The 14,187-nt window shown below is 49.2% G+C and overlaps 1 protein-coding gene across 1 annotated transcript in view; it reads right to left on the bottom strand.

Moving 5' to 3' along the window:
• Window positions 1-14,187, bottom strand: part of CORO2A (coronin 2A) — a 56,063-nt gene that overhangs the window by 41,722 nt on the left and 154 nt on the right. The window lies entirely within an intron of this gene.

The following is a 14,187-nucleotide window of genomic DNA, read 5'->3' as shown; positions in this document are numbered from 1 at the left end:
ATGAATGTATACAACAAAACAGAAACAGCCTTACAGACATAGAGAACAAACTAGTGGTTACCAATGGGGAGAGGGAAGGGGGGAGGGGGTGATACAAGATTAAGAGATACTAACTACTATGTATAAAATAAATAAGCATCAAGGATACATTGTACAGCACAGGGAAATATAGACATTATTTTGTAATAACTTTAAATGGAGTATAATCTATCTATAAAAATATTGAATCACTATGTTGTACACCTGAAACTAAGAAAATATTGTAAACCAACTATACTTCAATAAAAAAAAATTTTTTTTAAAGAAGTAACAATGGTAACTTCTATTGGCTGCTCACTATAAGCAGGCACGGGTTTAAACTATTAACCTGTATTAATGGATTGAAATGAATATTTAGGACTTTGAACAGGGCTTACAGATTAAACCAGAAGCACAAAGTGCCCATGTTCCTTTTCTCTTCAGAGAGGCGACACCTAAAGATCTAAAGATTCAGGAGTGGGAGGGGTCATCTGTGCTGGGAGGCATGAAAATCCCCTTAACTGGATGAAAACAGAGGAAGCCTTATGCCCCTCCCCCAGCCCTCAGTGCCGGTTTAGAGCCTAAAGCTCTAATTCTCGTCTAATCTAATTCTCAGCCAGACCCACTAACCCCCTCTCTCAAATGATCTTATTACATCTGGGGGCAAGAAACAGACACAATAACCCAGGACTGCCCAGGGTCAGGGACCCAGGGAGGCATGCAGCCCAGCTCTCTGCTCTCCTTTCCACACCATTCCATCTGAAAAGTCTCGGCTTGTATCATTCTGCTGAAGGGAAGCTCACTCCTTCCGGGGGGCAGGAGAGCTCAACCGTTAGACTTCCTCCTTCTACTGAGCGGAAATCTACAAGTTCCCCCACTGCCCTGTCTCCATCCCTGGAGCCCCACCAACCACATCCGTTTCTCTGCCCCACGACAGCCCTTCCAGAGATCTGAGGCCCCTGACACCTAACCCTGGGATGGCTCTGCTCCAGGTTGGGGAGTTTCTTGTGTGACTCAGTTTCCCATCTTCGCCCCATTTTGGTTGCCTCACAGTAATGCTCCAAGCTGTCCCCATCTTTCACCCAGTTTGGAGACCAGACCATACCCAAACCCTCCAGATAGGGGCAAAGAACCACTCAGTAGAGCAGGTCTCCAAAAAGATCCCAGACTTCACATCTCAGAAAAGCAGCACTGGCCAGACCCCCAGAGATCACGAGGTACGAAGGGGGAAACTGAGTCAGCATGCCCAGGGCCACACACACAGGGCAGAAGCAGGAATGGGATCCAGGTCTCCAGCACTCCCAGCCCAGGAGAGTCCTCTAAGACACGGAACAAAGTCTCCTTTGATCCTGTGCCTGGATACGGTGTCAAATATTTTGTTTCTTATCTGTGCTGCTGTTCTCAGAGGAACAAATTCCAAGGATGGCTGGGGAAGAAGGTCTTCTAATTGTGAGGCCGAGGGTCATTCACCCTAGCTGGGTCCTCCTGAGGCTCAGACCTTTGAAAGGTGGGCTGCGTTTCTCCAGAGTGTGGTTCAGGCTGGGAAAGATGGGGCTCCTTAGGGTCAGGAGAGGAGACAGATCCCAAGTCTTTGCTGCTAGAAAGGCCAGTAGAGCATGAAGGATAAACTGAAGCACATCAACTCAACCCATATTTTCCAAGTCCCCAGTTGGAGACAGACCCCCATGCTGGGCTCTGTGGGCCCAGAGGTAGCCATGGAGTCTTTGCCCTGGGAACGGGTAGAAAAATGGAGAAATCGCATCTCACTCGAACAAAGTATGATCACAAAGGTGGTGGTGTGTCAGAAGTGGCAGCAGCATAGAAAAGACCAGGAAGTTACAGCAGTGGGCCCCAAACTGTTCTGATCATTTACTCCTTCCAAAGGGAAAAAAATCGAGCTCACCCACCCCAATATATTATATTATATACAAGTAACCATCACCTGTAGACATAAGGTACAATATATACAAGAGGTGAGATTCATCATTAACCAGAGTAACTGTAGATCTCTATTTCAAATAGTGTCCTCTCCCACAAAAAAAATCTTGTGCTGACTTCTTGTCTCATTTTTTTTTTCCTTGCCTTGTGGCTGACTGAAGTGATAGTGCTGGAAAGCCAAGTGTTAATTCTCCCATTGTCTTGTCCCCATGCTCTAGCATTATCAGAATTACTAACAATCCAGTGTCCTCGTAGAAATCTTTCAAAACCACTTGTCCATTTTGTGAGGGTAGTTTGTTAAAACTGGTTAATATAATCCACAAATCCAATCTGGGTTAATTAGTCTAGATTAACCTGGATTAACTGACCAGTTTAATTAGTTGGGATAACCTGCCTAAAACAAACCAAAGAGTAGGATGTCCTTGTCACCCCTTTCTCAGAGACTTCTGGAGACATGAGACATGAAGCTGCCTGACCCCTGACTGGAGAGTGTGTCAGTGTGTCTACACCTGGCAAATGTGAGCAAACGTGAATGATTTTCTTGTTTAGATGATATTTTTTCCTGCACCCCAATGAGCATCTTGCGTACCTCACCTTGGAGGCCGCCGGAATAGAAGACAGGGAGACTCTCAGAGAAGATTTTCAGGCTGCAAGGGATGGTAGGGATCACCTAGTTTAACCCCTCACTTTGCAGGTGAGGAAAAAAGGACCCAAGAAGGGATGTAACTGGTCCAAGGTGACCTGGTTGGTCAGTGGTAGATCCCAGAGAGAACGCAAATCTCTAGTTCTTGATGCTAACACCTCTGAGTCCTGGCCACAGTGGGCCCCTTCCTGGCTCTCTCACTGGGCCATAGGCAGCTGCCTGACCTCTCACCCTCTGGGCTGCCTCCCTTGTGATGTAAGATCACCCACTGGCTCTGAGGGTGGCCGTGGGTGGCAGGGAGATGTGTGTCTCAGCAAAGGTTACAAGTGCCATCAGGACGGAGGACATGGGGTCATCTGCAGGCCACGGTTCTGAGTCACTCTGAAGCCTCATCGGTGAAACGGGACTATTCGGGTCCAGCTATTGTCTGAGTGCCTATGAGGGCGACATCTGTGGGCTGGGAAGTAACCCCTGAAGGGTATTACTACTGTCCTTATTACTCTGGAAGGCTCTGTTTAGGAGGGTGAGATCTGGGGTTCCCCTAGAGCCCAAGAATTCTGCCTCTGACCACCAACTGCAGCCCTGGACACCGCAGGACTTAGAGCCCTGCAGCCCAGTGGTCCCCAAGGTATGCCAGCCCAGGCCTGGTAAGGTGTGGGCAGCTGTGGACATGGGTCCTGGGCCTTCTGAGGCACAGGCTGAAATCTTGCTCCTGTCTCTGTGGTTCTCTTCCCCCCTGCTGGGAAGGGGAAGTGGGGGGACAAAGGCAGCAGGGAGGTGAGCAGTCAGCCTGGGTGCAGACAATAACGGGGTGTATTTGCTACAGAGAACTTAAAAACAATAATAAGAGCGACAAAAAGCCTGACTTTATTATCGTGATGTGCCTATAATTCTAAACAATGTCAGTGATAAAACACTCCTCCCTGCCAGGGTGGATTGTTTCCACCTCCCTGCCCTTGGTATCTGGTCAGTATCTGATACTATTCCCTTTAGATTGAGTCAGAGCAGACTCAGACTGTATGTTCAATGCATCCCAAATAGGCTCAGTGTGCTTCCCATTGCCAGCCCTTGGCTTCTGTTGTTCCTTTGCCAATATCTCCCTCCCCATCACTATGTCCAGCTGCTACAAGGCTCAGCTTAGATGCTCCCTCTTCCAGGAAGTCTTCCTGCATGCAGTCCCGGCCATCCCCTAGCTGGCTACAACTCCCCTCCCAGGCTGCAGACTCAGCAGTGTCATGTTCTCAGGTCCAGAGCAAGATACAAGAAAGGAACTACCCTCTGAAATCTGGAATCCACAACACAGAAAACCAAACCAGGGAGCCACTTCCTAGCTGTGTGACTTCAGATGAGCCCCATGACTGAAACAGTTCCACTTGCTTCCAAAGTCACTCGTTCAAGCACCCCCTTGCTGATCACACCCTCCCCGCCTCCAGCTTCCTGGCACGTCCAGATAGGACCAGCCCTTTGTCAGCACCCCCGATGGGTCAATAAAAATGGGTTCAGGCCCAAGGAGAGAGCCTTGGACCAGAGACCCCTCTTTAGGACAACATAATCTGTCAAGCTTGGCTCCAGTTTTTCTGAAAGGCCAGCTTGTAGGATGGTGTCTGGGCCATGTGACATCTACACACCATGATGCCCATTTCTTGTACCAGCAACCTGGGACATCAGGCCAGGCCTCCCCCCACTGCAGACCTTCACCCATGAGAACTTCCATCACTGGCCTCCTCAACCTTCTCTCCTCCATCTGCCTCCTTCTCTCTTCACTCTATTTCCTCCCCCCAGTTCCACGATCCATCACCTCACTCTTATCAACACCATAAAATCCTTCATCCTGCTGACTTTTCCCATATTGTCTGGCAAAACCCTGATGCTGGATGAACCAGGATATCTAAGCACTGTTGGGGAAAAAAATAGACGAAAACCAGATGAGGGCAGGAGGCACACACAGAGTGAAGTCCTTTCCCACTACTGCTTGTCTCCCCCCAGAACCCCTCCCTCTGCGAGTCAGGCCTTGTGAAGGGCACTGCAGACAAGCCAGATCTCAGGGGTCGCCCATGTGGCCTCCTTCTCCTTGTACCCACAGCCAATCCATCATTCATCCCACACTCCTCCACCTCCTAAACATCTCTTAAACCATCCACATAGGTCCATTCCCACAGCTACCACCTGTTCTCACTTGGTCACTTAGTCTTGGATACCAACCATCTTGCCCCTGATCTTTTCAAAAGATGGAAATCTAAGCATGGCACTCCGTCGCCATTGCTGCAGGGCCTGAAGGCTCTGGCCCACTCTACCTTTCCACACTCACCTTGCCCAGGGATCCGAGCTACAGACACTCAGTGCCTTTAATTCCTCAAAAGTCCATTTCCTCCAGCCTCAGGGCCTTTGCACAGGCTGTTTCTCTGGTCTAGCATGTTCCCCTCCCCACCCTCACCTGGTTACTTCCTACTCATCTTTCAGATCTCAGCTCAAAAGTCCTTCCCTTAAAACAGCCTTCTGCAGTGATCCTGGACTAGGCACATTTCTCTACTCTGCATGCTCCTTATGCCCCTCTTCTCCGGGTTTTGTGGGACTCTCCAGTTACTGCCCAGCTCTTCTCTGGTCTGTGAGCTCACCAGGGCAGCCCCTTTATCTGTTTTGCTCTGCTCTGTATCCCTAGCACTGAGCTCTGTTTCACATGCAGAAAGTGATCAATACACGAACAAAGGTCTCCTTCAAAAAATTAAATTGAAAAATTACTATTTAGGGAATGAATGAGTGGATAAGTCTGAGTGAGGTTCTGGGGTATCTGTGTGGGATAGCCCTCTGCAGTCTCTCTCCAGGGCAGGCCATAGGCCAACCTACTCTTGGAAATGGTCATAACAAGGATGAGACTAATGACCCAGCCAGCAAGCTCCCAAAGCTCCTTCCTGTCCGTAAGCTCCCCAGCCCTCCTCTAGGCCCCGCATTCCTCAGAGCACCCAGCGTTTAACGGCCTGTCCACCAGGCATTTCTGCACTGACATACGTTTACTTTGCTGAACATTCTCTTCTTCCCAAGGGCCAGAGCTCAGGAGCCTTGTCTTTGTGGAGTTGGATTAGGAAAATGTGGTGGAATCCAGTTAGAACAGGGTTCAAATCCTAGCTTTACCTCTCGCTGACTGTGTGACTTTGCAAGTAACTTAACTTCTCTGGGCCCCTGTTTCCTCATCTGTAAAAAGAGAATAAGAATATCTAGCCACAAGGTTGCTGTATGGATTAAATGAGTGAATATACATTAAGAATCTAGGGTGGGGGGCTTCCCTGGTGGCACAGTGGTTAAGAATCCACCTGCCAATGCAGGGGACACCTGTTCGAGCCCTGCTCCGGGAAGATCCCACATGCCGCAGAGCAACTAAGCCCATGCGCCACAACTACTGAGCCTGCGCTCTAGAGCCTGCGAGCCACAACTACTGAGCCCACGTGCCACAACTACTGAAGCCCGCGCGTGCCTAGAGCCCATGCTCCGCAACAAGAGAAACCACCGCTTGAGGCAACTAGAGAAAGCCCGCGCGCAGCAATGAAGACCCAATGCAGCCAAAAATAAATAAACTAAATATATTAAAAAATAAAAATAAAAAATAAAGTTAGTTAAAAAAAAAAAGAATCTAGGGTGGGACCTGTCACACGTCATATTTAATTGATTCTAAGACACAAGAGTTTTTAACATTTTTAACATCTCTGAAACTGGGATGCAACTTATAGTTTAATTGGCTGCCCTTTTTCTTTCTTAATGGATTATAAAATAATGGTATATTATCTCACAACTGGCTGTGCCCTGCATTCCATGAAATAGGACAGTAGCTTGGTTTCTTTACTCTTTGCAAAGAGATGAGAAGGTCTGTGAGAGTCCCAGGGACCAAAGACTGACAACACACATCACTGAGGGCAAAGGGTCTTCTGGGGTCTGGCATGCTGAGGTGGAAGCCAGAAGCATCACAGAATCTGAAGGCACAGGCTCTTCCCCAGCCTGGCGGCCTCTGGATCTGTCCCAGCTGTCCCAGTCCCACTCAGGGGGTAGCCCAAACTCCAGCAAGACCTTCATTTTTCTGGATCTGACTCTATGCTTCTGCTGATGTGGCCTGGGGTTCCTGGTTTCAGGCAGTCGGTCATAATGCTGACTGTGCTTGCAGCCATCTAAACCCCTAGTCTTTGTCCCAAGAAGAGAGTCCTGGGAACAACTCCAGAGACCCTCAGAGACCTCTCCTCCCATGTGACTCCTATATCAAGCCATCCCTGGACCCTGTCTCAACTGTTCTGGAAGACCAGCACTGAGGATACGTCCTCCAGGCCTCACCCAAGTCCTCGTGCTGCAGGTGCCTCCTTAAACCCTCCAGCCTGGTGAGAGCAGGCTGGCCAGATTATCATACTATCTACATTCCACTGTACCATATATTACATACAGCCACATCTTTATAGAAATAAAATGTCTATCACATATAAAATTTCAAAATACAGAAAAAAGAAAACAAAATTTTGCCATCTAGTGATAACCAACCAGCTTGATGTGTGTCTTTCTGAATATTTTTCTGTATTTACATGTGTGTAGATCTGTTCTTTCCTCATATTCAAACCAAAATGGGCTCATACCACACACTGCTCTTTTCCTTGCTTTTCCAGGCAATACAAATTTGCAGACCTCCCTCTACATAGACTGGTTTCTTCCCAGTGACCTCACGGTGCTCCCCTATCTTCCATCCCTTCACCTGGAAGCTCTCTACAGTGCCTCTTGGTCAGGTCCCTGAGGCCTGATCAGGGCGCCGAGCCTCTACCAGGATGCAGCGCTTTTGGCCTGATGGGTTCCTATGGACAGTTGTCCCCCCTTCCTTGGGACAGAGCTGTGACTGGATCGTAATTGCTCTCAGGGCCTCATCAAAGCAAAGCCGTTCCCCAGCACAGAAATACTCTTGAACCCTTAAATCAAGGGGTGTGACTGTAGATCTTTCAAAACAGACCGGATGTTCTCCTGGACCCAGATGCTGCCCTGGTATTTCCCTAACCCCTGGGGACTCCAGATATCACAGTAAACAACAATGAACAGGTGCCTGGCATTTTATAGTTCATAAAGTGCTTCCATGCTTTCTATCCAATTTTAAGACTCACAACCGCTGTATACATTAGGCAAAGCACGTATTTATTATCTCAATTTTATACGACTGAGGCTCAGAGAAGTGGGGCAATTTACCCAATGACCTTTCTTGCTTTCTTCCCCTGCAGAGTCTGGCCAACTCCAAATCCCACTAACCTGGCCCAGGCATCACCTCCTCCAGGGAGCCTCCTTAACTCCCACCCCACCCCAGGCTGCATTAGGTGCCCCTCCTTGAGAGCCCACAGCTCCAGGGTTTCCCTATCAGAACTGAGCCCCCGACCAGACTGTGCGCCCTTGAAGGCAGTGATGAGTCTGGCTTATCTCCATCCTTACTCCCCAGGCATAGTAAAACCTCAATAGATGGCTGCTGGGATGAAGATTGTTACGATTATTAAGGCAGGAAATGCCCTGCCCACTTTATGGAAGAGGACAGGGGGCATAAAGAAGGGACAGGACTTGCCTACAGAGCATGTCAGTGGCCAGGTCAGGTCTCCCTCCTCAGAGGTGTGGGCTCTTTTGTTCCACTGTGTCCCTTGTTTGTAATCTTGGACTCCAAGCCACAGCCTGAGGTTCACTTCCGTCTCCTCTTGCACTGGCTGGGCCTCCCTGGTCGAGCCAGGTTATGAAGGGGAGCGTCGTGGAGAGGGCTCTGGCTGGGAAGGCTCAATCCCCCAGCCTGGGCCAACACCCTGGGGTGGCCCCAGGAGCAGCAACAGTAGTTGGCTCTCCACTACTGTGCCACGCCCTGTGCCAGAACTTTCCATCTACATCTCCCTTCATCCTGAAGCTGGCACCATTATGATGCCACTTTGCAGGTGGGGAGGGAAAGACCCCGGCCGAGGCTCACCCAGTGGCTGTGCTGGGATCCAAAGCCAGGGCTGCATCTCTAGCAGCAGGCGGCCCCAGGAGTTTGCTGGCACCAGAGCCAGAAATAAATGCACAGTCAGAGTACAAGAGACAAGTCCCAGGGGGCAGAGGCCTGCCCTGGAAGTGCCCAGCACTCTGTATGGGCAGGGTCATGGCACTTGCCAGCCCCCTGCTAGCTCTGGGCTCAAGGCCAGGCTGGAAGCAGCTGTCACATCAACCCTACAAATTCTCAGCTCCCTATTTCTTCTTAGAATAAGACCTCACATATCTGCTTCCAACTGGTTGAGAGATGCTGAGCAAGGTGCCACCACTCACTGGGCCTTACCTTCCCTATCTGTGAAAGGATGCTGGGGGTGGGGTGAGTGCGGGGTGGGGGGGTGTCTCAATAGAACCCACCAACTGACATTCCAGGTTTGCCTACAGGCAACACAGAGAGGTGATTAAGACCCTGAACACTGGAGCCAGATGACATGGGTCCAAATATATGACCCTGGGCGAGCTGCCCAACTTCTCTGGGCCACAGTGTCCTCATCTGCAAAATGGGGATAATAGTAGAAAAAGAAACCCAAGTAAATATACTAAAATATTTATATTGATTATCTAAGATAAAAAGAGATGTGATTTATTTTGTTTTCCTCTCTTTTTTCTACATTCTCTATTATCATCAAGTACTTATAATAGAAAAAACAAATATACTTTCTTTGTAAATTAACTTCATTGAGATATAACTTACGTACAATATAATACACCCATTAAAAATAATAAGTAATAGTATCTATTCTATAGATTGCTTTGAGGATTCGATGGGCCAGTGTATGTAAAATCTTAGATGGTGCCTGGAGCATAAGAAGTGCTATTAAGTATTTGTTAAATAAGTAAGCCCAAGACCAGCCTGGCTTCCTCCTCTTCCTACTCACCTGGCCTGGACCCCTACCTCACCCCCAGCACCAAGCTTGGCAGATCCTCTGCCCGCTTGTTCAGTGGTTTATGCTGCCTGGGTCCAGCCTTATCATCCCAGGCCTGGACTATTTCCACAGCCCTCTCTCTGCACCCCAGAGGAATCCCACTAACACTCAAATGTGGGGACTTCCCTGGTGGCACAGTGGTTAAGAATCCGCCTGCCAATGCAGGGGACACGGGTTCGAGCCCTGGTCCGGGAGGATCCCACGTGCCACAGAGCAACTAAGCCCGTGTGCCACAACTACTGAGCCTGCGCTCTAGAGTCCACAAGCCACAACTACGAAGCCTGAGTGCCACAGGTAGTGAAGCCCGCGTGCCTAGAGCCCGTGCTCCGCAACAAAGAGAAGCCATCGAAATGAGAAGCCCACGCACCACAACGAAGAGCAGCCCCCACTCACCGCAACTAGAGAAAGCCCGCGTGCAGCAACAAAGATCCAATGCAGCCAAAAATAAAAATAAATTAAAAAAAAACAAAAAACACTCAAATGTGGCCATGCCCATAACTGGTTCAAAACCCTCCCATGGCTCCCACTGCCCTTGACCAAAAGCCCTAGCTCCTCTATGAGACCCTGTTTCAGCAAGTTACTTAAACTCTCTGTACCTTTGTCCCTTTAACTGAAGAAGAGATATACAAGTAGTACCTCCCTCAAACTTACAGGAGTCCATCATGTTGTACGAGACAGGGTACACAATCGGACCTGCGGCCTCTCTCACCTGTCTCCTCTTCCCTCGTGGCACTCTTCTCATCTGCCCTTCCTTCAACGTGTCAGGTATGGTCCTACCTCAGGGCTTTTTTCTTGCACTGGCTGTTCCCTCTCCCTGGACGGCTCTTCCCCAGGAATCAGCCAGCTCACTCCCTCACCTCCTTCAAGCCTTTGCCCAAAAGTGATTCTCAGTGATACCCCTCACACACACCCTACTTGAAACCACAACCCCTCCTTCCATTCCCCCTCACACACTCAAAATATCCTCCTATGTTTTATTCGCTCCATCTCATTTATCACCACCTATTGTACTTAGTGTTTATTGTCTGTCCTTTTTTCCTATTAGATTGTAAGCTCTTTTAAGACAGATTTTTTTTCTTTTTGGTCTATTTTCTTTACTGTCAAGAACCCCCTTCCCCCCAACACCTAGAAGATACCTAGCGCAATGCAGGTGTTTAATAAATGAAAGGTTGAATGATTACATGAATGACTGTGAAGCACTTAGGACAATCAGGCAGGTGGTAAGTACTCAATGTTAGCTTATTATTATTGTTGTTGTTGTTGTTATTGATTCTTTGAGGTGAGGTTCCCATGTCCTTCCTACTTGACTTCTCCAAGCTTATACAGTAATCACACTGTCCTAGTCCCCACCGCAGCCTGCCAATCTCTCAATTATGGTAAGGAGCACAGTGCTTTTTACTTATATCTTTTTCCATTTAGGCTGAACCAAATAAAATGGCCATTTCTTGTAAGTCAAAAACAGCCAGATATTGGCCATTTCACATATAACCTAATACGTTTCACATGGCAGCCTGCAGGCCCTTGGGAGGTACCTCAAGGCCTAATACACAGTCAGTGCCCAGTAAATGTTTGTTCACCAACTCCTGGCCCTTCATAATAGGTGTGATTGCTAAACACCTCCAATCTGTTCTGAAGAAGGCAAGGCACGGCCTATAGACGTAACATAATAAATGGAAGATCTTGCTGAATTATTTTCCGATCCTCCTGAAAAATCTCTGTCCCCTGATATTTGGTAAAGAGGATAAAAACAAAAATACAGTAGGTTCTAAAATAATCCAGGTTCTGGAACTTCCCTGGCGGTCCAGTGGTTGAGACTCCATGCTTCCAGTGCAGGGGACATGGGTTCGATCCTTGGTCGAGGAACTAAGATCCTCCATGCCAAGGGGCACGGCCAAAAAAAAAAAAAAAATCCAAGTTCTGGTCATTTGGAGATAACAAAGGTCTAAGGCTGAGGGAAGCCCCTTCCCCTAGCTAGCTGCTTGCCTCTAAGGGGATTCATTTAATGATGGGGGAGGGAGGCTGCAACAATCTTTGGTTATCCCTGTGTTCACTGCTCCTTCTAATAAAGGCTTCCTCTACAGAGATTTGCTAAGTCTAGAATGTGGGTTGTCAGAGTTCAAAGAAATTCAGCAATCACTGAATCTACCCCATTTCACATATAGGGGAAGTGAGGTACAGAAAGGGGCAGGGATTGACCTCAGGTCACACGGTGGGGTAGAGGAAGAGCTCATCCTGGAATCTAGGCTGACAGGAGTCTCATGGCTTTTCCTCCGGACCACACTGCTCCTGTGCTGGCCAGACTCTGGACATGGAAGCTTTACTATCACTATTATTAAAGCTGTACTTTTTAAATGAAATGTTTATTAAGCCTCAGATAAAACACCAAGAGCTTCTTCACCATAAAATAACTTCTGGTAAATAACAGCACTACACTCGTCTCTATAATTACTTCCTTAGGGTAAAGTCCTCAAATTAGAATTCTAGGGGCAAAGGGAAGTTAGGATCATTTTCATGGACTTTTGTAACAAACTGTCAGGTTGCTCTGCAAAATTAAATGCTACCGGAGAATCCCTATAGCTTTGCCAGCATAGATGTTTATCCTTTTATATTTATTTCTGCTAACTTTATAGGAATAAATACAGATTGCTTTCATTTACTATGTGGTATGTGTTTCCAAACACACACACACACACACACACACACACACACACACACACACTCTGGTCCTGGAATCAAGATCGCTGGGCTTGGTTGCTCATCTGCTGTGTGACCTTTGACAAGTCACATCCCCTCCAGGGATAGGGGATACCTATCTGTCAAATGAGGGGGTTGAATGAGATGATTTCTTAAGATCCCTTTCAGTTTAGATATTCCATAATTCCATGGTGCATTTTAAAATTATTGGCATAGGATGACTTTTTAATAACCAGAATCTGTTATACCTCTAAATCAAGGCCCAAATAGCTTGGACTAGTAGAGCAGGAAAACGGAGCCCAGATTATACACAGGTAGAGATGACAGGAGACATAGGTAGCACTTAAGTCTGTGCGTCGGAGCTATGCTCAAGTGACAGCACATATACTTAGTCTGCTTTTATGACGGGATAATAACACTCTTTTGTGGTCTAGCTTCAAGTTCTGTGCAGCTCCACCATGGCCAGAAGGTAAGGTCATAGTCACTCTACTTCGGCCCTAGAGTCCCAGACTTGCAGTCAAAGGCAGCTCACCCCCAGCAAGTGCTCATCCAGCCTCTGCTCACATACCTCTGAGGACACGGTGCTCACTACCTGCCCTGGCAGCGCCTCCCTTCTTTTGGCTGTAAGAAAGCTCCCAGGTGAGGGGCAGGTCACGAGGGGGGACAAGAGAGACCAGAAGGCCCAGACTTGATTCTCAGAAACTACTCCCTCAATCAGGGCAGGCAACAGAAGACAGGGAAGAACACGCATGGGCTGGAAGGCCTGGAGAGGGGCTCCTCTGGCTCCTTCTCTCACTCCAGACCTCTAAGGTAGCTGCTAACCCAAGGGTACAGGGGACACATTCCAGTCCTGATGACAGTGGGTTCTGAATAAGCCCCAGGCTGACTACTGCCTGCTCTGGGGCAGACACCTCAGCTCCCTCGTCTTGCCTTTGCTCCCTAAGGCTCTGACAGGAGAAACAATGCTGGATCTGGGGCTGTTTAGCCCTGAGGTGAACTGATTTAAGGGACCAGATGATTGCCTCGGGGTGGGGGATGGAGGGGTCAGATGTTGTCTGTGTGCTCAGAGCAGGACTAGCAGATTCTAGCTCTGTTTACAGCTAGTGAGATTCCCATAACAAGGGGTGTGCAATGGGACAGCAAGACCTTCCAAAGGGGATCTGACCAAGGGGCTGGGCCAGATGCCAGAGGTCTTCTTCACCCAGAGAGCTTGGAGCCACAGTCCCTCAGACATCTGCTCTGTCCCAGACCGAACCCCACTCAGACATGGCTCTCTTGGCACTGTAGCCCCTCTGGGGTCCGTGTGTGGACAAGCCATCCCTATCACACCAGGCTGGGACGTAGAGCTGGGCGTCAGCACTGGTGGGGAAGGGATGGGGAAGGGCATGTTCCACACCATTCCCTAAATACAGGTGTCTGCATGGGTCTGGTCTAGGCAAGTCTGTGGCCGAGGGCCCCACCACCTCTAACCCAGGGCTCCCCCAGCCCCAGACCGAGAAGCAGACTTGGCAAGCAGACTCTGACCCGCCCCACCCTGCATGCCCAGGCCGGCTCGATAGGGACTTGGGGGTGTCCCCCCGCTTTCTGTTTCCTGTACAGGGAAGCTGAGGCCCAGCAGGTTACTCAGCCAGGAGAGGGAAGAGGTCCCGACACAGGTCCCGCGAGGCACCCAGGCCACTAATGGGGGGACTGTCGGGACCGACTCGCCACAGCCAGCATGAGAGGCCCTCACTGCGGCTGGGCTGTGCAGACAGTACCCATCCGGGCCCCTCGCCGTCGGGAGGCTGGAGCTTGAGGCGGCCCCTCCCAAGAGCCCAGCGAGGAAGGGGCCACCACTGGGCCCGCTGTCCCGATGGGGAAACTGAGGCCTGGAGAGGAGCAGTGCTTTGTGCAAGGTCACGCAGAGGGGCTGGAAGCCAGGTCCCCCGAGCCCCGCCGGGTCCCCTGCGGTGCGCC

The sequence above is a fragment of the Eubalaena glacialis genome, chromosome 9 (assembly GCF_028564815.1).
Source record: "Eubalaena glacialis isolate mEubGla1 chromosome 9, mEubGla1.1.hap2.+ XY, whole genome shotgun sequence".
Taxonomy (NCBI): Eukaryota; Metazoa; Chordata; class Mammalia; order Artiodactyla; family Balaenidae; genus Eubalaena; species Eubalaena glacialis.
The sequence above is the reverse complement of the archived record's forward strand: the minus strand, read 5'-3'. Positions and strand labels throughout refer to the sequence as shown.